This window comes from Somniosus microcephalus, chromosome 20 (genome assembly GCF_052327205.1).
Source record: "Somniosus microcephalus isolate GS21.2 chromosome 20, FLI_Smic_1.0, whole genome shotgun sequence".
Lineage (NCBI taxonomy): Eukaryota > Metazoa > Chordata > Chondrichthyes > Squaliformes > Somniosidae > Somniosus > Somniosus microcephalus.
The window spans coordinates 74,376,640-74,394,763 of NC_141006.1; positions in this window are offsets into that span (position 1 = coordinate 74,376,640).

The following is an 18,124-nucleotide window of genomic DNA, read 5'->3' on the forward strand; positions in this document are numbered from 1 at the left end:
ATATAAACAGAGAAGGCTGGAAACACTCAGCAGGTCGGGCAGCATCTGTGGAGAGAGAAACCGAGTTAACGTTTCAGATCAATGACCTTTCGTCAGAACTGAAAAAAGTTAGAGATGTAACAGGATTTAAGCAAGTGCAGGGGCAGGGAAAGGGGAGAGGGGAGGAAAGAACAAAAGGGAAGGTCTGTGATAGGGTGTCATCAGTTGGTAGCACCCTCACCTCATAGCCAGACAGTTGTGGGTTCGAGTCCCACCCCAGGGACTGTGAGCACAAAAATCTAGGCTGACACTCCAGTGCAGTGCTGAGGGAGTGCCGCACTGTCGGAGGTGCCATCGTCTGCTCTCTCGGGTGGTGAAGGCAGGAGAGATTAAATGACAAAAGGTATGATGCTGTAAGGCAAAAGGGGGTGGTAATATAGAAACATAAAAGATAGGAGCAGGAGTAGGCCATTCGGCCCCTCGAGCCTGCTCCGCCATTCAATGCGATCATGGCTGATCATCCAAATTCAGTACCCTGTCCCTGCTTTCTCCCCATATCCCTTGATCCCTTTAGCCTTAAGAAATGTAATGGGACAAGTAAAGAAACAAAAGATGGGTCTAGAGGAGGTGTAAATGGCAACACTAGAATCATTACCAGCACCTGCCGTCTGAAAGAATGTGAGCGGTGGTTATGATCTGAGATTGTTGACCTCAATGTTGAGGGCTGTAAAGTGCCTAATCGATAGATGAGGTTCTGTTCCTCAAGCTTCCGTTGTGCTTCATTAGAACAGTGTCGGAGGCCAAGACAGAGCTGTCAGAGTGGGAGTGGGGCAGGGAATCAAAAAGACAGGCGACCGTAAGCTCAGGGTCTCGCTTGCAGACTGAACGGCGGATAATTTGGGACCAGTTCCTTTGGTGAAATACTGGGACCCGTTCTTTTTAAGTAAATGTTTAGAACTGCACTGTTAACTTGAGGCACAGCCTTCATTCGAAACTCAAGGGAACAGCATTCTGAGTTCTCCTATCAGGGGCTCATCTTACTGATGTTTGAGTTCCTCTGCTGACTATAATGGAGCTTCTTCCACTGGGGATAGAGAGATGTTTGCTAGAATGAGAGATTGTATCAGACCTTAAATACATTTTTCAGAAGTCTAAATATAAAAGTTTAAGTACTCAGTAGGCTAAAGATGAATGAGTTTGTACAGTGAAATCCTGCACTGTGTGTGTATGTTCAAAATCAATGGCAGTAATCGAGAAATTAGTCTGCAGAACTCCAGCATTCCAAACCTATTTCAATAGAGATGTACAGCAGATCTGGATAAACAATTTAACCAGTGCAAAAACTATAGGTAAAAAAGATTTTAAGTGCATGAAAATGAAGATTACACACACACACACACAAGAAAATGACAGATTAAGATGCATTAATGTAACATTTTATGAAAAATCAATAAAGAATGGAACACTAGCAGGATGCTGATGACCAAGCACTCCCTTTCTCCTGGTCCCTCCTATAAGGTGGAGTAGCGCAGCACTCACTCTTTTTAGGTGAAGTCCTTATTTCCAGAATAAATGTTGCTCGAGTGTTGCTGAAGTCAGACGTTCTCCCGATGTGTTTCAGGGGTCTTCACAGCTCCGTCAGCAATGAGCATGAAATGGCGAGCATCCCTTCACGTGGCGCCTGAAATTGACATCAACACCACGTTTTCTCCCAAACAGCTGGTCGCTGTTAGGAGAGGGCGTGAGTTGGAGCGCTGGCCACCAAAAGATGCCGTGCAGCATCTTTAATGAGGGCTAGCAGGCGTCTTAAGTGGCAATCAGCTGTTTAACGAGCCTCCGGGCGGCCGTTCCTAGCGCTGGCTTCAGCTCCTTTACCAAGATGGCGCCTTGCGCTAAACACGGGCTAAGCCAGCATTTCAACTTAAGACCCCATCTTGGCCACCTCTTTAGCGCCTAAAGTATTCGGCGAAAATCACCCCCATAGTGTTTCGACTGCCTGATCACTCTTACCGAAGTCCCTTCTGTTACTGATTTAATTACATAGAAACATAGAAGATAGGAGCAGGAGTCGGCTATTCGGCCCCTCGAGCCTGCTCTGCCATTCAATGTGATCATGGCTGATCATCCAAATTCAGTATCCTGTCCCTGCTTTCTCCCCATATCCCTTGATCCCTTTAGCCTTAAGAAATATATCTAACTGCTTCTTGAATATATTTAATGAATTGGCCTCAACTGCCTTCTGTGGTAGAGAATTCCACAGGTTCACCACTCTCTGGGTGAAGAAATTCCTCCTCATCTCAGTCCTAAATGGCTTACCCCTTATCCTTAGACTGTGGCCCCTGGTTCTGGACTCCCCCGCCATCGGGAACATCCTTCCTGCATCTAGTCTGTCTAGTCCTGTTAGAATTTTATAAGTTTCAATGAGACCCCCTCTCATTCTTCTAAACTCCAGCGAATATAAGCCAATCAATTTTTTGATCAGTCTTGCATAATCAAAAAAACATATCTTCATGCAAAACTTTCATTTTTTTTGCATTTAAAAGATTTGATGGTAATAATGGCCAATATTTCAAATAAAGGTGCAGTGTAACTTGGGCTTTCAATTTTATGCTCTCTTTCTATCTGTTGTTTTTAATGATCACAGCCAGCAGAGGGCACATGAAGTACATGGTTCTGCATTGTAACTACATTTCATCCGTAGCAGGAATGCAGAAGTCAATCATCTGGAAGTTTACTTAATTGTCCTGCATCCTGGACAGGTTATTTTTTTTCAGCATGATTAAAATCCACTGTCGTGCAAACATTTGAAACATATAAGATTCTGAGTGGCACTGATGGTAGATGTGGAGAGGTTGTTTCCCCTGGCTGGAGAGTCTAGAACTAGGGGGGGGGGGGGCACAGTCTCAGGATAAGGGGTCGGCCTTTTAAGACTGAGAGGAGCAGGAATTTCTTCACTCAGAGGGTTGTGAATCTTTGGAATTCTCTACCCCAGAGAGCTGTGAATGCTGAGTCGTTGAGTATATTCAAGGCTGAGATCGATAGATTTTTGAACTTTAGGGGAAACAGGGGATATGGGGATCGGGCAAGAAAGTGGAGTTGAGGTCGAAGATCAGCTATGATCTTATTGAATGGCGGAGCAGGCTTGAGGGGCCGTATGCTGAGTGAAGATGTGAACTTTGTAAGGCCAACTGAAAATCATGTCATCCCTGCACAACACCACACCATGAAAGTCTACAAAAGATTGTTTCATCCAAAAGTCTTGACAGTTATCAAGCTGTGCAAGAAATATCTTTTGAAAAGAGTATTTTCACACCTTGTTTTCTAAGTTATAAAAAGAATTGCATTTCTATAGTGCATTTCATGACCTCAGGACATCCCAGAGCACTTTACAGCCAATGAAGTACTTTTTGAAGTGTAGTCACTGTTGTAATGTAGGAAACACAGCAGCAAGCACACAGCAAGCTCCCACAAACAGCAATGGTGATAATGATCAGATAATTTGTTTTAGTGATGTTGATTGCAGGACAAATATTTGCCAGGGCGCCGGGGAGAACTCCCCTGCTCTTTTTTTGAAATAGTGCCATGGGACCTTTTACATTCACCTGAGAGAGCAGACAGAGTCCCGGTTTAACATCACATCTGAAAACGACAGTGCAGCACTCCCTCAGTACTGCTCTGGAATGTCAGCCTAGGTCTTTGTACTCAAGTTTCTGGAATGGAAGGAGCCCCGAGGAGGGGCGGTTGGTGAGAAGGTCACGGAAGGAGCCCCGGGAGGGGCGGCTGGTGAGCAGGCCCGGGTGTTGGGCTGAAGATTGTCGGACAGGAGGAATGGTGGAAATGGAATGGCGGCGCGCACAGACGCAGCGGCTTTGCTTCTCCCAGGACGGTGCTATTTACGTTTAATGTTAATGTTATTTGTACTGGACTCATGGGAGCTTGCAAGATCACATTTCGTTGTTCATGTACTTGTACAATGACAATAAAGTTGAATTATTATTATTATTAATCTTCTGACTCTGGAGACGAGAGTGCTACCCACTGAGCCACGGCCGACACCTATTGTCTTTTACTGCTTCTGTGTGCTATTTCCATAAATAAATCTATTGGTTTTAGCCTGCAAACATTGCTTTGCTGACTAGTAATTTGCATCTTTCAGATGAGACAAGCACGTGGTCGACATCCCACGTCCTCCCTTGTCAATACCACAAAGAATAGGAGGGAATAAGAATCATAGAATCATAGAAGAAAGCTGCACAACATACTATAGGAATTAAACTACCTGCTGTGCAGGATATCTACCCCGAGAGGTGCCGGGGGAAGGCCCTGAGAATCATCAAAGATGCGAGCCACCCCAGCCACAACCTCTTCGCCCTGCTCCCGTCCGGTAAGAGATACCGGAGCATACAGTCTCGTACCAGCAGGTTTTGAAACAGCTTCTACCCCCAGGCCATAAGACTCATGAACGAATAATTTATTATTATTTATTACTGTTTTATTTATTATTACTGTAATTCTATTAGTATTTTTATCATTGCTATGCCATATTTATTCCAATGTTGGAGGACTTGTAAAAATCAACATTTCATTGTACAGTACACACCTGCTGCATATATGACAAATAAAATTGAAATTGAATTGAAATTGAAGAGTTTAGAAGAATGAGAGGGGATCTCATTGAAACTTATAAAATTCTAACAGGACTAGACAGACTAGATGCAGGAAGGATGTTCCTGATGGTCGGGGAGTCCAGAACCAGGGGTCACAGTCTAAGGATAAGGGGTAAGCCATTTAGGACTGAGATGAGGAGGAATTTCTTCACCCAGAGAGTGGTGAACCTGTGGAATTCTCTACCACAAAAGGCAGTTGAGGCCAATTCATTAAATATATTCAAGAAGGAGTTGGATATATTTCTTAGGGCTAAAGGGATCAAGGGGTATGGGGAGAAAGTAGGGACAGGGTACTGAATTTGGATGATCAGCCATGATCTCATTGAATGGCGGGGCAGGCTCGAGGGGCCGAATGACCTACTCCTGCTCCTATCTTCTATGTTTCTATGGTACAGCACAGCAGGAGGCCATTTGACCCATCGTGCCTGTGCCGGCTCTTTGAATGAGCTCTCCAATTAGTCCCACTCCCCCCGCTCTTTCCCTGTAGCCCTGCAATTGTTTCTCCTTCCAAGTATTCATCCAATTGTTAGTCTTGCGGCACGCTATGCCACTTATGGCACAGGTTGCCGCTCACAGCAGATGTAGCCCGCTTATGGAAAGTGTCTTTTTTGCTTATGAGCACAGGATAAAATGTGGAATAAAGACCAAAACATAACAGCTACCTCAAAATGTGGGAAAAGCTGGGAGTTGATTAAATGTCCTGCAGTAGTTTGCTGATGAACTGCCAGCTGCTGCCGTGACGACTAAAACAGGAAACTAATTAAAACAACTCATGATGTTTTGTTTCCCGTTCGCCCATCACCCCTGTGCTCGCTGAACTACATTGGCTCTCGGTTAAGCAACGCCTCAATTTTAAAATTCTCATCCTTGATTCAAAATCCTCCATGGCCCTCGCCCTCTCCCTATCTCTGTAATCTCCTCCAGCCCCACAACCCCCCGGGATATCTGCGCTCCTCTAATTCTGGCCTCTTTTAAGCATCCCTGATTTTAATCGCTCCACCATTGGCGGCCGTGCCTTCTGTTGCCGAGGCCCAAAGCTCTGGAATTCCCTGCCTAAACCTGTCTGCCTCGCTACCTCTCTTTCCTCCTTTAAGATGCTCCTTAAAACCCTACCTCTTTGACCAAGTCCTGCCCTAATATCTCCTTATATGGCTCGGTGTGAAATTTTGTTTGATAATCGCTCTTGTGAAGCGCCCTGGGACGTTTTGCTACGTTAAAGGTGTTATACGAATACAAGTTGTTGTTGTTGTTTGACACATGACGGAGTAGAGGCAGACATTGAAAGTAAGATGAAACTAGGCGAGATTGAAAAGAAATTAGCACTGCAGTGAATGGTTGAGTTGTGAGTGGAAAGGTAGGAATGAAATAACTGTTACCATCGGAACTTAATCATACTAGAAGTATGATCACATGGTGAGAGCAGCAATAGGAGAGAAGATTCATCAATCTTCAAATTTAGAGGCTGATTATCCACTCTTTAGGTTCTAAATATGTACATAACTTAAATGTTGCCTGTTGGCGTATTTCCCACATACTGCAGCAGTATGAATTTTCACGTTCCATTAGAAAAAAAATCACAAATTTTAATTATAGAGAGGAAGACATTTATATAGTGCCTTTCATAGGACATCTGAAAGTGGTTCACAGCCATTGAATTGCATTTGAAGTGTCGTCACTGTACAAATGTTGGAGACGCGGCAGCCAACTTGCGCACAGCAAGGTCCCACAAACGGCAATGTGATAATGGCCAGATAATCTGTTTTAACAGTGTTGGTTAGGGGATAAATATTTTATTTTATTTGTTTTATGGGATGTGGGCTTCGCTGGCAAGGCCAGCATTTATTGCCCATCCCTAATTGCCCTTGAGTAGGTGGTGGTGAGCCGCCTTCTTGAACCGCTGCAGTCCATGTGGTGAAGGTACTCCCACAATGCTGTTAGGGAGGGAGTTCCAGGATTTTGACCCAGTGACGATGAAGGAATGGCGATATACTTCCAAGTCGGGATCATGTGTGACTTGGAGGGGAACTTGCAGGCGGTGGTGTTCCCATGCAGGCGGTGGTGTTCCCATGCGCCTGCTGCCCTTGTCCTTCTAGGTGGAAGAGGTCGCAGGTTTGGGAGGTGCTGCCGAAGAAGCCTTGGTGAGTTGTTGCAGTGCATTCTGTAGATGGTACACACTGCAGCCACGTTACGCCGGTGGTGGAGGGAGTGAATGTTTAAGGTGGTGGATGGGGTGCTGATCAAGCGTGCTACTTTGTACTGGATGGTGTTGAGCTTCTTGAGTATTGTTGGAGCTGCACTCATCCAGGCAAGTGGAGAGTATTCCATCACACTCCTTACTTGTGCCTTGTAGATGGTGGAAAGACTTTGGGGAGTCAGGAGGTGAGACAGGGCCTTGGGAGAACTCCCCTGCTCTTCTTCAAATAGTACCATGGAATCTTTTATGTCTACTTGAATTGGATAAATGGGCATTGATTTAATGTCTCATCTGAAAGACAGCATCTCTAACAATGTGGCACTCCTTCAGTAGTGCACTGGAGTGTCCACCTGGATTATCTTTTGAAGTCCCTGGAATGAGGCTTGAACCCGTGACCTTTTTTCTGACTCAGGCGCGAGTGCTACCACTGGGCCAAGCTGACAGTTCAGTGGTGGCACTCCCATTTCCGTCACCCTTTATGATCCAACATTTACTCACCAAAAGGTTAGAGAGATGACTTGCTCCCAGCCAATTACTGATGTGTGTGTAACTCCCTCTTTTTTCTCATCCCTGCCTCTAGGGAGTAAAAATAACATGTAAAAAAGGGTTAATTAACAGCTGAGACGGCAGCATGTCAACAATGTAACTTGTTAATTTATATTCTCAAGCTGCTTTTTAGGAAAATGGTGCAGGAATTATTTACGACTTTCCACACCTCCTACATTAGGTGTTAGAGTGGAGTTCGTAGACCTGAATCCACTTTAACATAAAACTACACAGATACACTATCTCCCAGAGATATTTTATTTAACCACTAACACACAGATTAAATAAGAAACCAACTTTAACCTGTCCTGCAGTCTTCAAGTGCCCAGTGGCCAAACTGACGATTACTTGAAATCTGTTGAACCTTTGACGTCCTCTCTTTGTTAGACCAGGACACGTTTATCCTGACCGACTGCAGTAAAAAAAAACTAGGTGTTGTCAGTTCTTATATTTTTTTGTGCTCTAGATTCATTTTGTGGCGTTCCTGTGTACACTTCAATGATTGGCTCATTCAAGCATGGCTTTACCCTTGTTCTACAGAAGCTCAACGTAAGCTCGAGGAACAGCACCTCATCTTCCGATTAGGCACTTTACAGCCTTCCGGACTCAATATCGAGTTCAACTATTTCAGATCATAACCTCGGCCCCCATTATATTTTTATATATTTTTTATCCACACTTTTGGTTTGTGCCTTTTCCTTTTCTCTCTCCCACATGGCAGCTGTCTCTCACTCTGCCAGCGCATTTCACACTTCATCTAGAGCCATCTTTGTCTCTTTACCTGTCCTATTACCATCTCGTCTCGCCTTGAATATCTCTGAATGTCTCTTCACCTCTCCCAGAACTTCCCTTTTGTTCTTTCATCCCCTCCCCCATTTCCCAGCCCCCAAACTTGCTTTTTAATCTGTTTCATTTCCTGCTTTTTTTCTCAGTTCTGACGAAGGGTTTCGACCTGAAACATTGACTCTGTTTCTCTCTCCACGGATGTTGCCTGGCCTGCTGAGTTTTTCCAGCATTTTCTGTTGTTATTATGGCTTTACCCTTGTTGCTCATGATTGGTTCAAAGTTTAGTGGGGCTACTTCCACATGCGTGTCACTTGTTGCAGTTTAATGAGGGTCTTATCTCAAGACAGTGCTGGTCGTTCCATAGCAACCCCAGAATTATCCTTGGCTACAACTGCTTCTTTTATCTGTGTAATGCCTGTTGAAAAAGGTTCCTCCATATTCCTGTTTATCAACTTGCATTTTAAAGCGGTTTAGCCATCATTAAAAGTTCTCTTTTGTATAAAGTTCTTCCTGTTGTCAGGGATGTTTAAAATAGATTTCCCTTCAGTGGAAAAATAAAATAGTTCTGTCACCTTGCAGACTTCTTATTACTGTTTCCCATTTTTTAAATGAGCTCCTGGGTGGCACTGTGGGTTTGTGTTTTCATCTCCTGAATTTAAGTTAGAATCCAGGCCTGACTGATAGCGTGAAAGCCTCTTTCTGATAGGTGTAAGGCTCCCAAGTGAAATTGGTTTGTGCAGCTATGCAATCTGGTCCCAAGTGGGCACAAGTCCACAGCACAGAAGTGCCCATAATTTAACACTAATTGGCAATCTCACTCAAATGTCACAAAGATGGTTGGCACAGAAATGAAAATGTCATGGTGTAGATGGCATTCCTTTTCTGACTGTAAAGTTAAGGCATTGTGTTTGTCCAGGGAGTGCTTTAGCCTGCATTTAACTCGTGCTACTCCTGATCTGGCACACTCTGTGGGAAAACGTAAAGTATTTTAAATAACAACAGAAAATGCTGGAAATACTCAGCAGGCCAGGCAGCATCCGTGGAGAGAGAAACAGAGTTAATGTTTCAGGGCTGTGATCCTTCTGATGAAGGGTCCCAGACCTGAAATGTTAACTCTGTTTCTCTCTCCACGGATGTTGCCTGGCCTACTGAGCATTTCCAGCATTTTCTGTCGTTATTTCAGATTTCCAGCATTCGCAGTATTTTGCTATTGTAAAGTATTTTAATCCTGTCAGGTGGCATCCAATAGCTGTCGTTAACTAGCTGCTGGGAAGTGTGAAAGGGCCTGTGAGTTGATTTACCTTGCCTCCAATTCTCTCTCTCTCTCCCTGTCTTACTTTGGTGTTACGCAATTGCTTAGCATCTCAATGAGAAGACCTAGTTGAGATTGAGAATCAACACATTGGCGATCACGTGCATGAACCTGCATGGTGCATTCCCATGACATGCTGCCATGGTGTACCAACCTCGCGTCGCATGAGGCTACCAATGCAGGCTACTTCTGGGTCCTGTGGCCCAGGTGTCAATCATCTGATGAAGGGTGTATGCCCAAAGGATTAAGCTCACCTGATCTTTCCACAGATGCTGACTGACCTGCTGCATTGCTGCCAGCATTTTCTGTTTGTACATAAAAGGTTGTTAAGCAAGATAAGGGCACATGGGGTTGGGGGTAAGGTATTAACGTGGATAAAGGATTGGTTAACAGACAGAAAACAGAGAGCAGGGATAAACGGGTCATTTTCCGTTTTGCAGGCTGCAACTAGTGGGGTGCCGCAAGGATCCGTGCTTGGGCCTCAGCTATTTACAATCTATATTAATGACTTAGATGAAGGGACCTATAAGTGAGTGGACAATAAGATGGCAGGTAGAGTATAATGTGGGGAAATGTGAGGTTATTCACTTTGGTAGGAAGAATAGAAAAACAGAATATTTTTTAAATGATGAGAAACGATTAAATGTTGGTGTTCAGAGAGATTTGGGTGACCTACTACAAGAAACACAGAGGGCTCGATATTAATAGCCCTGAGGAGGCGGGTTTGGAGGTGGGTTGGCAGCGAAAATGGGAAAAAATGGCTTCGGACACCCAACCTGCCTCCATCCCGCCCCCACCCAATTTTCGTTAACTGCCTTGCTAATCCTATTTTGATAGTGGTTTCTCATTTTCGTGCTTCTGGCTCCTGTTTCCCGTCTTGTCAGAAACACGCCAGCTGTAAGGAGACGAGTTGCTGGAGGACATGATTTGTAGTCATTGGTGCAGCACTTTAAAAGCGCTCTTGTAACATGGCTGACATTCAAAGGCAACAACTTTGTTGTTGGAGGTTTGGGATAAGATTTTGCAAATCTACTGACCTTGCGACTGGTCAAGCTGACACCCATCTGCAGTGTTACCTGAATGGAATAATTTCAGGCCACTTTGTGTGTGTGCTTGCAAGCTTCTTACCTCAACTGACATCTATAGCAACGGAATAACAACAGAAAATGCTGGAAAAACTCAGCAAGTCAGGCAACATCCGTGGAGAGAAATTTGAGTTGATGTTTCGGGTTTGACCCTTCTTCAAAACTGGAGAGAAAAGGAACTAGATCGAAGGCAGGGCTGCGATCGGACAAAAGAATAAAAGAACCAAAAGAAGTAAAAGAGATTAGAAGCTAGACGAGATGGTAATAGGCTGTGATTAGGTGTAAAGTGTACTGGCAGGGCAAAAGATAGCTGCCAGGTGTGAGAGAGAAACAAAAGGAAAGGGGGGGGGGAAAGGAAAGGAGTGGAAAAATATAAGTGAAAATGAAATAGGGGCCGAGGTTATGATCTGAAATTGTTGAACTCGATATTGAGACCGGACCAATTACATCCTCTCATCCTGGTGGTCGGATTCGGAGGAAGAGCAGCCGCGGCAGCACCACAACCAGCCACAACAGCAGCACCAGCACCAGGAGCGCCAACCTCCTCCTCACCCACCCGATGCTGCACTGGACACAGGGCATCAGCCTCTGACAAAAATTGCTAGCCGGGAGGCATCACCATGGCCAGACTTTCTTCACTTGGCGCTGTAAACCCTGGCTGCCACATGATGAGCTAGGTTGACACCATCCCACGCCAGCACCGTGAAGCATCCCTTTAATGTCCAAGCTATTCCATGCACACACATCATGATAGCAGTGGGGGTGGGGGGGGGGGGGAGTTATGACTGAACAATCACTGGAACTCAGTAAGACATTTCTTACTCAGATCTGTCCAATAAGGGGCACTTCTGGGATTTTTTTTTACACTATATGACAACATATTACCAGAAACTTCACATGGACATTGGTTAAACCTCTCAAGTGCCTACCCTTGTGTGTTGTTAGTTGGTATGCTTGCAGTAGGATGAGGGTGAATGTGAGGGGTTGCTAGTGAGATGGGGAAGTGATAAAGTAGATATAGAGGGTTGGGTGGAGGTGCAAGGTAAGTTGGTGTCCTGGGGAGGTGTCTTCTGCCCTTGGAAGGGAAGAGAGCATCCCTGCGTGTTGTGACTCCCTCCATAACCATCTGGAGGGAGTCACTGGAGAGCCTGTGTATAAGTGTTCACCTTTGTGCAGTGATTATCAGTGTTTGCAACACCTCAATGCTGTCAAACACGGACAGATCAACTGTCAAAATAAAATTGTGCATGGTCCCTTTAAGGAAACCGGTAGATGACGCACCATCAAATGACGTCATCAGACCGCTTCCTGTTAATTGGCCGGTAAAGGCTAATCAAAGGAAAATCACGTCTGCAGAGCAGAGGCAGCTGGGAGTGGGACCGGAACCCGGAAACCAGCTGACCCACCCCCCTCCCGCCTCCAGAATTAAATTTGCGGCCAGAGTGTTAGCATGCAGATACAGCAAGCAATTAGGAAGGCAAATGGCATGTTGGCCTTTATTGCAAGAGGGTTGGAGTACAAGAGTGAGGAAGTCTTGCTACAATTGTACAGGGCCTTGGTGAGACCACACCTGGAGTACTGGGCACAGTTCTGGTCTCCTTATCTGAGGAAAGATATACTTGCCTTAGAGGCGGTGCAACAAAGATTCACTAGATTGATCCCTGGGATGGGAGGGTTGTCCTGAGGAGAGATTGTGTAGACTGGGTCTATACTTCCTGGAGTTTAGAAGAATGAGAGGTGATCTCATTGAAACATATAAGATTCTGAGGGGGATTGACAGTGTAGATGCTGAGAGGCTGTTTCCCCCCTGGCTGGAGAGTCTAGAACTAGGGGGCATAGTCTCAGGATAAGGGGCCGGCCTTTTAAGACTGAGATGAGGAGGAATTTCTTCACTCAGAGGGTTGTGAATCTTTGGAATTCTCTACCCTAGAGGGCTGTGGATACTCAGTCTTTGACTATATTCAAGGCTGAGATCGATAGATTTTTGGACTCCAGCGGAATTAAGGGACATGGGGATTGGGCGGGAAAGTGGAGTTGAGGTCGAAAATCAGCCATGATCTTATTGAATGGCGGAGCAGGCTCGAGGGGCCGTGTGGCCGACTCCTGCTCCTAATTCTCATGTTCTTATGTTGTGTGGCGACGTTACTGTCTGGATTTCTCAAAAACACATTGCAATTCATTTACCAAAAGGATAGTTCCACTGTTTCCTCCTGCTTTTCACAGCCAGTCTTATTACACGCTCTGCATTTTATAATTAGAACTGTGTTGTATAATTAGATTTTGCATATGGGTTCATAAATTAAGTAGACATTTATTATTCTTATTGAAATAAAGTTTATGAAAACTAATTAGAATAATTCAGGAGTAAAATCTAAATAATTAAAACACTAAAAAATGTACTGCATTTTAAATAGAACAAATGGTATGCAACTAGATTTTTTAATTTTTGTCTAATATAGATGTTTGTTTTCATTTTCACCATTTTCTATGTGATTTTATACCATTTTTGTCTGATGTGCTGATGGATTATCCTTCTCCAACAGCAGTTTTAGACAAAGCTTTTCTCCAACAGATTTGCGGGTGGATCAATTATATTTCAGCTTTTTAAAAAATTCGTTCACGGGATGTGGGCGTTGCTGGCAAGGCCGACATTTATTGCCCATCCCTAATTGCCCTTGAGAAGGTGGTGGTGAGCCGCCTTCTTGAACCGCTGCAGTCCGTGTGGTGAAGGTGCTCCCACAGCGCTGTTAGGGAGGGAGTTCCAGGATTTTGACCCAGCGACGATGAAGGAACGGCCAATATATTTCCAAGCCAGGATGGTGTGTGACTTGGAGGGGAGCTTGGAGGTGGTGGTGTTCCCCGTGCGCCTGCTGCCCTGATCGAGGTCGCGGATTTGAGCTGGTATTATTTAATCCAAGGGATGAAATTCCTCTATTAATGGGAGAATGCTTATTTTCCTCTGTAATTAGTGACCTGTTAACAAAATAATACTCGGAATCAAGCATTTCAAAGCGCATGTTTGAAAAATCATTAAGAGTTTATTGATTACAAAGAAGCCCATGTTGAGAGGTATTTTGGGTCCGAACTATTGGAACCTTGCCCAGATGCTCCATTACCCAATGTTTTGTCTGCGATATAATTTATTGTTTGATTTCCCACAGCATCATATTTGAAGAAGGGTCAAACCCGAAACGTCAACTCAAATTTCTCTCCACGGATGTTGCCTGACTTGCTGAGTTTTTCCAGCATTTTCTGTTGTTATTTCGGATTTCCAACATCTGCAGTATTTTGCTATCATATCACAAAGATTTGGTCACAGCGCTGTATTGATAAGTAATTTACTGTGTTTCTTTAATAATATTGTTTTCATTTTTTGTCACATTTTGTGCTCATCAAGAGGCACTTTCACATCATTAAACTTTAAAAAACTTAGGCCTAGAAATTCAGTATAGCCACTTTTGGGGCGGTAAAGTCGGGCGGACGCTAAAGTTTGCGCCCGGCGCAAAGTCGAGCCCCCTTCGCCGATATTCAGTCGCATCGCCCTAAGAGGTTGCTGCTGCGCTAAAACAGGCGATGCACGACTATCATTAGGCGCTAAGCCGGCGGGCCGGGGGGAAACCCCGGAAGTCGGGCGCAGGGCAGGTGCGACGAGCTGCTGATTGACGGCAGACACTCTGCCGCCGGTCAGCTCTTAAAGGGGGAGGGTGCATTTCTGTTTCCGAAAGGCCGACATTAGTTTGTTATGTGGTATGGGCAGTCCTCCTCCCCCTCCTCCCTCCTCCCTCCACCACCACCACAAGATCCGTATCCCACAAAGAAGGAGCGTTGGAACACGCTGCAGGAGGAGTGCCCTTTAATTTGCACCCCCCGCATCGGCTGAGCACCGTTCCACTCAACAGTCGCTAGGGGCGCCAGGCGCACAATGGGGCGGCGCAACTCAAGTTCCGGATTGGGGCGCACAAAGGGCGTTGCACGAGGAAATGACGTCATGATCTGCGCGCGCAGCTGAGCGCGCAAAGACTTTGCACCGGCGCTAAATCTCTACTGAAGTTGGGGCGAGGCGCAGATCGCGCAGCGCCCGGGCGCTAGCCGCCTAGCGCTCAACATCTACTCCTCCTAAGGCACTAACGGCTGGCGCAACCAACTGAATTTCTAGCCCTTATTTTCTTCAAATCTGTGAACTGCCTTGGAACATATTTCTACGCTAAAGGCACTATAAAAATGCATGTTGTTATCAGTGTGAAGCAGTTTCAGCTTTGGCACCAATGTTAATTTTGTGTCATGTGAATTGGGTGTTGCTCTCTCTGCATGGTTGCAATGTCAAAAGATAAAAAATAAACACTCACATTTATATAGCGCCTTTCACGACCACCGGACGTCCCAAAGCGCTTTACAGCCAACGAAGTACTTTTTGAAGTGTTGTCACTGTTGTAATGCCAATTTGCACACAGCAAGCTCCCACAAACAGCAATGTGATAATGACCAGATAATCTGGTTTAGTGATGTTGATTGAGGGATAAATATTGGCCCAGGACACCAGGGAGAACTCCCCTGCTCTTCTTCGAAATAGTGCCATGGGATCTTTTATATCCACCCGAGAGGGCAGATAGGGCCTCGGTTTAATGTCTCACTCGAAAGACGGCACCTCCGACAGTGCAGCACTCCCTCAGCACTGCACTGGAGTGTTTTTTGTGTTCAAGGAGTGGGGACTATGAACCCACAACCTTCTGACTCAGAGGCGAGGGTGCTGCCCACTGAGCCACGGCTGACGCTGCTTTGTGGAGAATTAACCGCAGTAAAGCCTTATCTCACTGAAACCTAACCGGGGGAGATTTTCCTGGCGCATTGGATTTCCAGGGCACTGCGAATATTGGAAAATTGATTCGGGTCGAAGTGCGTGCCTGTAAAGGAACCTGCCTGATTTTTTGATATTTGAGGCACCCAGGAAATCCAGTGGGTTGTAAAAATTTAGACAAATAACAAGAGAGTTTAGATTTTACATCCAGTGAGTCGATCACAAATCGGACTGGGATTTTTTTTGCATCTGGAATGAAGTCCCTTGACTGCCAGATTAAGCTGCTGCAAGGTATTATTTTCCATTTCAATATGCAGAGGATTTGTTCGACAAATATTTAAGACAGCTCAGCTGCATGATATGAACCATATGATGCAAGAGACGATGTGAGAACCTGGGGGTTGGGGGGCGGGGAATATAAAGACCATTTTGTTGTTGGTGTAATCACAAGCTTTTACCAAACTGATGAGTTCTGTGTTCTATAAACATAGAAAAATAGGAGCAGGAGTCGGCCATTCGGCCCTTCGAGCCTGCTCCACCATTCAATATGATCATGGCTGATCCTCTATCTCAATTACATATTCCCGCTCTCTCCCCATACCCCTTGCTGCCTTTTGCATCTAGAAATCTATCTATCCCCTTCTTAAATAGATTCAGTGACTTGGCCTCCACAGCCTTCTGTGGTCGAGAATTCCACAGGTTCACCACCCTCTGAGTGAAGAAATTTCCCCTCGTCTCAGTCCTAAATGTCCTACCCCGTATCCTGAGACTGTGACCCCTCGTTCCAGACCCCCCCCCCCAGCCAGGGGAAACATCCTCCCTGCATACAGTCTGTCTAGCCCGGTCAGAATTTTATACGTTTCAATGAGATCCCCTCTCGTTCTAACGTATAGATTATCATAGAGTCATAGGGCAGGATTTTCATTGGGCCATGGAGGCGGGATTGGAGGCGTGTGGGGGGGTTAAAATCCTGAAATCAGGGGGCACGAACCCATCCCGCCCCCAACCCGCCTCCATGCCAGTTTCAAAGGAGGCGGGTACCCGACCCGCACTGGGACCCGCCTCCCCGAGGCGGGAAGGGGATTAGTGCCAATTACCTGCCTGTTAACAGGTAGTTAACAGGCAGTTTTTAGCCTAATCCCTATTTTCATTGGTGAAATGTCGGATTCCCGACGGCTCCAAACCACGCCAAGTTAGAGGAGGCGGGCCGTCTGGACGAAGGGCTTGGAGGGTTCGAGGGTTCAGGTGAGTGCAGAGGTAAGTGTGTTTGGTGTGTGTAAAGTGTTTAAAGAAGTTTTACTTACATGTACTTACCTTTACAGCTTTCCTGCCTTCAGGTCTCGGGAGTCCCTCATCTCACCGGCACAGAAAGCAGAATGGCCGCGAGCTGTCAAAAGTTGCAGCATTCAGCTTTCTGTTCCAGGGAGATCTCTAAATCAGCCTGAGAGGAAGGAATTAACCTGGAGTACAGATTGTCAGTGTTTGACAGCTTCAAACAGCTGTCAAATGCTGATATTTCATCTGTCAAAAGGTCTTGACAGATGAAATATCAATCTGTGACAATGTGGCAGAACCACTGAATGACTCTGGCTAACTGTATATAATTCTCTTTAACGATGTTCTAACACCAGCCTAAACCTGTACCATTGTGTTAGGCATTACTGTGTTTTGTATATAGAGTTTGCATGTACAGGGCGTGGCCCCTTTAAGAGCGTGGGAAAACGCGGGCAAACGCGATGATGTCACGTCGCAAACCACGGGGCTGCCCAGGCAGTCCTCATGGCATCTCCATTGAGTAAAGACCTGTTTAGTTGTTCTCTTGTGTCGATCTCCGTTATTCGTAGGAATTCGTTAATTCCTACATTGGTGACCCTGTTTTTGTGAACGTTTTCACATAAGAAGAGCTTGGCATGGAAGCGAACGCCATTTCGCTAAAGCTACCGCAGTTCTGGGAGCAGCAAGCGCCCTCGTGGTTTATTCAGGTCGAGGCCCAGTTCGCCCTGAGGAACATCGATGCGGATCAGACCAAGTACCTTTATGTGGTCTCCGCACTCGACAGCTCTACCGCCTCTCGGATCGTCAGCCTCCTCGAAAACCCCCCAACGGAGCACAAGTATGAAACCCTCAAAGTGCGGTTACTGCATGTTTTCGGGCTCACAAAATCGGAGCGCGCCCGTCGATTACTCACTATGCCCGGGCTCGGGGACTCCAAGCCTTCAGAGTTGATGAGCCAAATGCTCACACTCCTGAGCTCAGAATGGGAATGTCTCCTATTCCGCGAGATTTTCCTCAGCCAACTGCCTGAACAGGTACAAGCTGCCCTGGCCAGATCTGAAATTGAAGACTGCACAACACTCGCTGCGGAGGCTGACAAAATTTGTGCTGTAACTCGGCAGTACTGCGCCGCCACGAGGCACCCATCCCCCGCAGACGCTGCCCCAGCTCGTCAGCCTGCTGGGCTGTGTTTCTACCACGCGCAGTTCGGCGCGAAGGCGAAGCGTTGCCGCCCTCCCTGCAGTTTTCCCCAAAAAAACAAACAACTGACACTGCAACCACCGAGGAACGGGTCTAACGGGCACTCCGCGGCCGCGATGGCAATCGGCAACGCGGGAAAATTGCTATTCATCACTGATACTCCCTCCGGTCATCGTTTTCTGTGCGACACCGGAGCGCAGTGCAGCATTTTACCTGCGTCCGCCCTCGATGTGTAGACGGGGAATCACGGCCCCACCCTTGAAGCGGCCAATTGCGGAACAATTC